This window comes from Camellia sinensis, chromosome 8, assembly GCF_055761805.1.
Source record: "Camellia sinensis isolate YWXY chromosome 8, ASM5576180v1, whole genome shotgun sequence".
Lineage (NCBI taxonomy): Eukaryota > Viridiplantae > Streptophyta > Magnoliopsida > Ericales > Theaceae > Camellia > Camellia sinensis.
In genome coordinates, this window is record NC_138968.1 from 11,021,822 (window position 1) to 11,030,587 (window position 8,766).

Consider the following 8,766-nt stretch of genomic DNA (forward strand, 5'->3'; position numbering starts at 1 on the left):
AGAAAGTATTGACAACACTATGAACCAACCCTTATCAACTCATAATTTACTTAAAAAAAGAGATCAATTGTTCAAATTCGTTTTACTCATGGATTTTACACTTCATCAATTTAATTTTCATCACATAAATCCATTCGAGATAAATTACGAGTTCCTAAGGGTGGGTTCATAACATTTTTCAAAAAGTATCCCCTATCACACCTTTTCATATTCAATAGCCCACACGGTCTCAAACAGCATCCACCGGTAAATCTCAATTACAACACTACTCATTCTCACTCTCCCATGGTGTCACTCTCGTAAAACCCTCTTTGATGGAACCCATTTCTAGGGTTTTAGTTTTTGCAAAGAAATGGAGAGGCCAAGCGTACCCAACGATGAAAAGATAGCAAAAACTCTAGTTTCTTTTTTATTATTTTACTTTTAATTTATTTGAGTGCACTTTGAAGGGTAATTTGAGAAAAGAAAAACATAAGGTATATTAATTACATGTTTGGCATCTCCTAAAAAAAACAAAAAGTTAAAAAGTAACTGAAAAAGTAAAAAAGTTAACACTATTCACATATTTGGATGGGAAAAAAAAGGCTGAATAGACAAAGGGTAAAAAGATAGAAATGCCCTTGGTTTTGTCCTTTTCCAATAGTGCACTTTTTAGTGGGGGGAAAAAAAAAACAGTACAGCATAGTTGGGCACAGTGCACTGACGACATAGTGCAACACAATGCGGGATGGTCACTGACATGCATGGAAAACATGTCAATGCTCAGAAGGATATGAAGGTAATTTTGCTAGTTGATATAATATTTTAAGAATGCTGCTATTAGCACTCTATAAATCATTTTGGACCCCCAATTTTTAGTTTTTTTTTTATTACAATAATAACCTCAAACAAAATTACTACAAATGACATCATTAATTTTGGGACACCGCATCTCACAATTAAACCTACATACCCACTACATCATGAATTAAGATTTATGAGAGCACCCACCTCCATCATTGTAATAACCTCGACCTTTGATTAACGTTAATTCATGATTAAATATGCATAATAAGTAATTAAGGTGAAATTCTAAAGAAATTGCATGTGTGTCACATTATTTATACTCATATTTGTCTAATGTAGAAATATTTGTTTGAATTCCTGTTTTGTTTTGTGAATTGAACGCCTTATCGACATCTGATCATGGAATCGACTTGCTGTATGTGTTAGTTGGAATTTTTGGAACTTTATGGTAGGTTTAATTAAAATTCGGTTTGGAACGATTGAATTATAATAATTTAATGCTTATTAGATTAGTGGTAAGCTAATTAATTAATTTCTTTAATCAAGCCTATTTAAGGCCACCTCAATATCTCTTATAGACTTTTGCACTCTCATTACCTCTTGTTTGAGCTCAAAAACGTGTAGAGAGAGAGACTAGGGAGAAGTGACTTCAAACAAAGGAATTGCTTGAGAATTTGGAGATTTGGATAAGAACTTCAATCAATTAACTCTAGAGAGCATAGTTGAGCATCTAAGGTAAGAAATCCAACCCTTAGTTGTGTAATTGAATTAGTTTTGTAAGAATTCTAGTGAAAGAGGTAGAATGACATGAGAATGAAGCTAGGATTATAGAATTGTAACCCAAATCATGCATGCATGCATGTATATATGATGGCATTTTGAGTAGATTTTTAAAGAATTGTCACATGCATGTGTTTATCTTGACTTGGTTTTGAAAATTCATCACATTTCTTACCATTTGACCTTAATTGATCATGTTTTGGAAAGCTTAGTTCAAAGTAATTCATGCATGTCATGTTTATGGCATATTCATAAATTTCAAGTTGAAGTTTTGATTAATTAGCATGCTTTTGGGCCTTGATTTAGTGAAATGATCTTCAAATCATGGTATTTTGCAAGTTTCTAAAAGTTTTATGGAGTTTTGGCCCAAAAAGATGAGTTTTGAAGTGTGTAATTCGAGTTTGAAGCTTGAGAGTGTAATCTAGAAATTCTAGATTCTGCACTTCCGTTCGAGCGACCACTCTGTGATCTTACACAGAAGTCCGTTCGAGCTACCAAAAGTCCGCTCGAGTGTGAAATGCGAGCTCCCAGAAGTTTCATGTTTTTGCAGACCGCTCGAGCGACAAGAGTTGTGCTCGAGTGAGGACCTGAGTCTCACGCTCGAGCGATCGTTAAGTGTCTGTCGAGCGTAAAAATCACACAACCAGTACTTTTTCAAAGTTTGCAGACCACTCGAGTGAAGGAAGTTGCGCTCGAGCGGCCCCTCACATGTTTGTATGTCCGCTTGAGCGGAACCCCTGTTTTGAACAAGTTTTGTTAAGGTTCCAAAGTGCATTTTGGCATCCACATTGCATCCTAGGCATTCCTAGACTATGATTAAGACTCAATAAGAGGTTAAGACCTAGAAACACACTAAGAATGAAATGAAAGAAGTTATGTACCCAACGAGTGTGTGTTTCATTATGTGTTTCTATTATGTGTATGAAGGTCACACGCCACAAGTTATCTGATTTATCTGTTCTGTAAGTGAAGTCATCTGTGAGTAATAACTTTGTAAAGTTATATTTACATCTAGTAATTTGTTATATGATATGATATGACAAGAAATGCTTTGCTTTATGAAATGTTATATTATGTCCAATAAATGATTGTTCAATTTCTAGCAAGTATTCGTGGCATCCTTAGCACAAGGCCCTTGCCCGGGAGTAACAATACCGTGGTTTATAAGCAAGGCCCTTGCTTGGGGGTAATAATACAGTGGTCTCATGGCCCTTACCCGGGGATAACAATACCGTAGCCCAAGTATATTACAAGTTCCCGATACCGGAGGTTCCTTATGGAACTAACAAGTATGATAACGTTATTGGATGTACCATGTATAATGAAGCATGAACTTTAATTTTTGTATGAAGTTGAACATGAAAATGAATAGAAATCTATTTCTGATATAAACTCTGGTTTCTGATTCTATTATGGACATTATTTATTTAAACCCTTTACTCTGTTATTATTCACTAGGCTTACGCTCACTGTTTATATTATGTATGTAGGTGAACAGGCGCGTGACTAGGCCTAAGCTGCTGCTTGGAGTTTTTGGTCAGCCAGCCACTGTGCCTCTCGGGGAGGTTCCCTTTTGAAATGTTTAGTTTTATAACCTTGCTACAGATGTTTTCGCTTTGTTTTGCTTATTTGTACATTGGGCTAAGTTCCCTTTTGGCTTTTTCTGTGTAAATGGGTGGCGTAAGACTAATGTATTTATGATGTCACATATATATATAAGTTGTTTTAAAGTTTTCTGTCTCATATATGTTAACACAGCTCTATGGACATTGTATTTTGTATAATTGCTTCCGCAGCCCCTTATATTTTTGTTATTCTGTTAAGAGGCCTTCGGTAATCCAATGATTACTGGGCGGTTACGACGCTAAACCCATAGGGGTGGGTTTAGGTTGTGACAATCACCACCCATCCATCTTTCCCAAATCCCACCTTCAAAACCTACTAACTCTCAAAACCTTGAAAATCCTTTGGCGGCAATGTTGTGGCTATAACGATGACAACTATTTGATTATCTACACTTTTCCGGCTATGACAATGAGTGAAATTTTTTCTGGTAACCACAACTCTATAAGACGAGGGGAGTACAACAATAAAAACTTAGAGAAGGTTCATAACTTTGATGTTGTTCTTAGCTTAGAGGAAATTGGCCTTGTATGGGTAAGTTTCTTGAAAAAAATGCCAAAAATAATAAAATATGTTCGTTATTTTTTTGGGACTGAACTCCAGAACATATGATCGAAATTCGAGAACACAGGCCCGGACATTGTTTACTTGTTCGGGATTCGGTAACCGAACATTGATTTTGAACTTTTTGTGATCTGGGATGAGTTTAAAATGAAGAAAACTAGAAGAGCTAAACCATTTTAAGAATTGGGAATCGGAGATTTTAATCTTTAAAAAGTGATTGTATGATAGGCTAAGATAAGTAAGGTTGGTGACAACCATAGACAAGTTTTGTATTAGAACATCCCCTGAAAGATTATTGTGGCTCAAATAAAGAGCTGGGATTTGAGAACAATGAAAAATATCAGATGTGAAGTTGGTTAATCGACAGATGTAGACCCGCCCCGAGGGCTTTGTGCTGTGCTACAGTTCGGACTCAAATGTCACGGTTCTTAATATGATCTCACAATGTGCAATGTGAGATTGATAAATTGCCAAAGAGTACAAATCTGATAAATCGTTTTGGAAAACTGATTTTTGTAAAGAAGTTCCAAGCAGGGACTACTTTGCCAGATACAGAGTCGCCACTTAAATATTTTATTTTGGAAAATTTAGAAAACCCTGACTCGTGCCTAAGGCCACGTGTCCGTCATCACCAAAGTTGCCTCGGCTCGGGAACTTGGGTACAAGAGGGGAAGGTCATGCAATGAGCACCCTCGCTCGCCCGATCGAAGATCGGCCTTTACTAACATGATATCTTATTTTTTAAAATACATGCGTTCTTATTCTGGTTATTAGCCTAGAATTACTATGTGATGCGCACAAAACACAAGTATAGACTAGATCGCCTAAGTTGGAACAAATCATCTCATGTTTGTTTGTTTGAAAATTGTTTGAAGGTGCTATTCGCAAGTAGGCTAAGACGTGGATTTGCCACCCTCAAGTGGGCTTATAAAACATGATTTTGCCACAATCAAGTGGGCTTAAAACTCGCATTACAATGAATTGTTCCAATTCAAGTAATCTAACCTTTATCCACAGGCATTCAAGCAGTTATATCGTATAAGCAGTTAGTCTCATGGCAAGCATGTGGTCATGTTAACACTCACACTCATGCAAGATGCTAAAGCATAAAAGCTTACCCAGTACTCCGAGTCAAAACAATAGCTAGTTAGTAACCAATGCATGATCCTAGCTATGTTAAGATGCCTAATGCAACACATGCAAAATGCAACTAGAGATAGGCTTGACTATCTAAGAATGACATGTGAAATACGACAACTCGATACACGTATTCAAGTTAGAATTCAAATACTATGCGGTTAGTATGATGCGCCGAGCTCGGTGCATGCAATACAGATGAATGATGCAAACATGCGAGCATAAGGATGCTAATTGAAACATGACCTAAAACTAACCATTGAAAGCAGGTAAATAAAAGGAAGAAAGACGTGGGGTTGGAAGACATTCACACACTTACGCATACTTATTACAAAATTCGTCCTCTCAACGGAGGGTCCGAATAAATAATACAAATCAACTAATAAATTAACTACCCTAACTAATTAATTATTACATAACTCTTAACTAATTTAAACAAATTAACTAAGCTATGAAACTAAAGAGGTCGCTACAGCTCCGCCTCGAAATGATTGAATGATGCATGCTCGATCGCCTCGCTTGGAAACCCGTTGCTATGCCACATGTTGCCTCTGTTTGCACTGTTCTGCACCTCTGAAAACTGCAAAAGTCCCAAGGATGCTTCAGAACCACTCCCTGAGCACTGTGAGGTGTCACTCGCCAAAATATAGGAACATCGACCATGTGGAATTGATCATCGACCATTTGTGAGGATCTCGGCTAACAATGTTTAGTCGATCGGCACTAAAGATGGCCGGCCAGCCATATCTTCCTGCAGAATATTATTTTGCTGCAGCAGAGGACAAACAGAGCATGTCAATGCATTTTCAAGGCAATGTGTGCACAAACACCCTCCCTATCATGTCATGAGCTCAAGGGAGTGTAGTGCTCGACCCTTGGGCCATTAATCATGCATGTCGATATATGATGGCCAAAGAAGCCAAGTGTGCGATTCAATATGGAATGAATGTACAAAAACACATGAATGCCTAGAACCCTATCATGTTGGATCAAGAGTGTCGGCGATCGAGGATTGAGGCACGTTTCGTCACTTCAAGTACAAACGTCCCTCGGTCCTCGTGTTTGGTTCGACACCCAAACCAAACATAATGCAATGTAAGTATGCCAAATACGATGCAACATGGAAATGCAATACAATGCAACATGAGCATGCCAAAGGCAATACAACGCAACCTAACATGTAAACAACATGGCATACAACAAGTATGCAACAATACTATGTAACCTAAACATACAAATATGCAATGTACGAAGCATGCAAAATGCAATGTACCAAGTATGCAATAACGACGAAATGGAACAAGCATGCAACAACATGCAAGAATCGTGCAAGATGGACTTAAACTAAAATGGGCAGACCTCGGCCATGCCCAAATCAGTGGCCAAAACACTAAAACTAAGGCACCAACATGCAAAACAAACATGTACACTTATTGGTCCATCACTTAGGCACAAAGAGGACAACTCTCGAAAGCACTCAAAAAGTGAAAAGCATGCAAGCGTGACAACACTACATGCTCTGAAATGATGTCAAGGAAGATGCCAAATCATACATACAAGTCAAGCATAACATGTAAGAAAGCTCAAGGCTTAAGGCTAGCCAAGAAGCTTGTACTAAGGCCACATGAAACAAGCTCCAAAGAGCCAAGGACAACCAAAACAGTCCTAGATCATGCTAAAGGGAGTCTAAAACATGTAAGGGCCAAAGCTAAAATAAGCCAAAATGAAGGGCCGAAAGCAAGATGCAAGTAAGGCCAACAAAGGGGATTACACTACACCTTTTATAACCAAACATGACATAACTTAACCAATGAAAAACAGAGACATGACATGTCAAAAGAGGCCCAAAAACCCACTTAGATGGCATCCCGAAGACCTAATCATGGAGGCATACACAATGACCTAACCTTAAGGCATAAGACACCAACTCTTCAAAGCTTTGAAAGGATGATAAATACAAGTGTAAGGCTGCACTACATGGACTGAAATCAGATATGAGATGATGCCAAATCATGAAAAAAGGTCCAAGTAGTGCATGCTAATGACTTGGACATTCAAAGCTAGTAAGCGAGGATGTATGGTAGCTATACAAAGCAATGCATATATGATCAAAACAACACCAAACAGAGCTTTAGCATGCTAAAATATGACCTAAAGTTCCTTTGAGTTGAGCCAAAATATGTAAGTATGATAGTCCAAATGTTAAATGCATGTTAAGGCAATAGAGGGGATTACAGGGCAAGTATATGGTGCATGCAAGAAGCCATTAAACCAACCTAGAACAGAGGTATATCATGACCAAATGACACCAAATACTTGCTGAAATAAAGCCAAAACATGCTAAGCAAACATGCTACCATTACAAGCCATTAACACAAGCAAATGAGACACAAGGAGAGAGGGGTGTCCCTCTCTTATACAAGACTCTAAAACCACCTTTCCATCACTGAAAATTCTCTGGATTTCAGTGGTAGAAAGGTCAAGCCAAAGCAAGAACAAAGGCCAAAAGAAGTGGCTCAAAATAAGGCCAAACAAGGCTTAAGAGGGGGTAGATAACCCCCAACCAAAAAGTGACCTTAAACAATCATCTTAAGCACACAAAAACAGAACTTTTTTCAGTTTATAGTTAAGCTTAAAACAATATGCAAATAGGTCTAAAAGCTTAAGCCAAAATAGGAAAACAAAAGGTTAGTTGCTCACCCTTAAAGAACACTTTCAAGAACACAACTCCAGCCACTCACTTGGATCAAAACCAGCCCAAGAACTCTGAAACCAACTTCCTAGTGCCTTAGCAACCAAAGAAAGGTGTTCTACTAGGTGCTATAGTGCAAAAGTATGAACAAAATACACTTTTAAGGCACTAACACACACACAAATATAGAGAGAGAGATATATAGAGAGAGAGGGATATATGAACTCTATATCTATTTTGCTGAACCTCTGGAAAGGGAGGGGAGGCTTCCCTCTTATAGGAAATCAAATTCAAAGCTTCTTAGAGAAGCTAAGCTTTGGTTCAAATCTCTCCATATACGTGTATGGAGGGGAGGGTCTGTGCTCACCAGCTGGCACAACTGGCATGCACAATGCTTAAAAAAGGCAAAGAAAAAGCCTCGGCCAGAAAATATGGCCGATCGACCAAAATAAGTGCCGACCGACCAACAAAAGTGCTGACCGGCCAACATTTATGGCCGATGGCAAGGAAGCAAGGCCGATGGCATCATGCCATAGCCGATGGGGTATGGGGATGGCCAACAAGCCACCCCTTCCCTCAGAAGCAAAATCACAAGTCCTTGGTCCACAACCAAGCATAAAATAGACAAGTTGAGAGATCCTAGGGCAAGACACGCAGCCGAGACCTTTGAGAACTCAAAATGAACACGAACGTGGATGATTATCGAGTGTTCAAACGATGACATCCAAGTCCTGATGACGGTCAAAAATGGGGTGTCTACAGCAGAGATAGTATTCTTTTTCTTTTTTTTCTTCTTCTTCTTCGTGGGTTCTGAAAAGGATGAGACTCTTCTTCTTCTTAGTGGGTTTTGTTAGGGTTTTTTGGAAGTGATGTTTTTTTGGAGGTGTGAGTTTTGCATTCAATGGGTGGAATGTTTAAGGATAATTTTGGTATTATTTGGGGAGAGAAAAGAAATTTTAAGGGTTTCAAAATTTATAAGTGGGGGTCCAAAGAAATGGAGGGTCCAAAATAATTTATGGGGTACTAATAGCACCACTTTATTTTAATACATATTTTTTTCGTAAAAAGTCAAAAAATTATCCTAAATATACATCTTTTTTTTCTCTACTTTTTTAGCTAAAAAGTCAAAAAGTGTCCTTATACAGTTCATCTCAAACAACCCTTAAAAGTAAATTATAATCCCA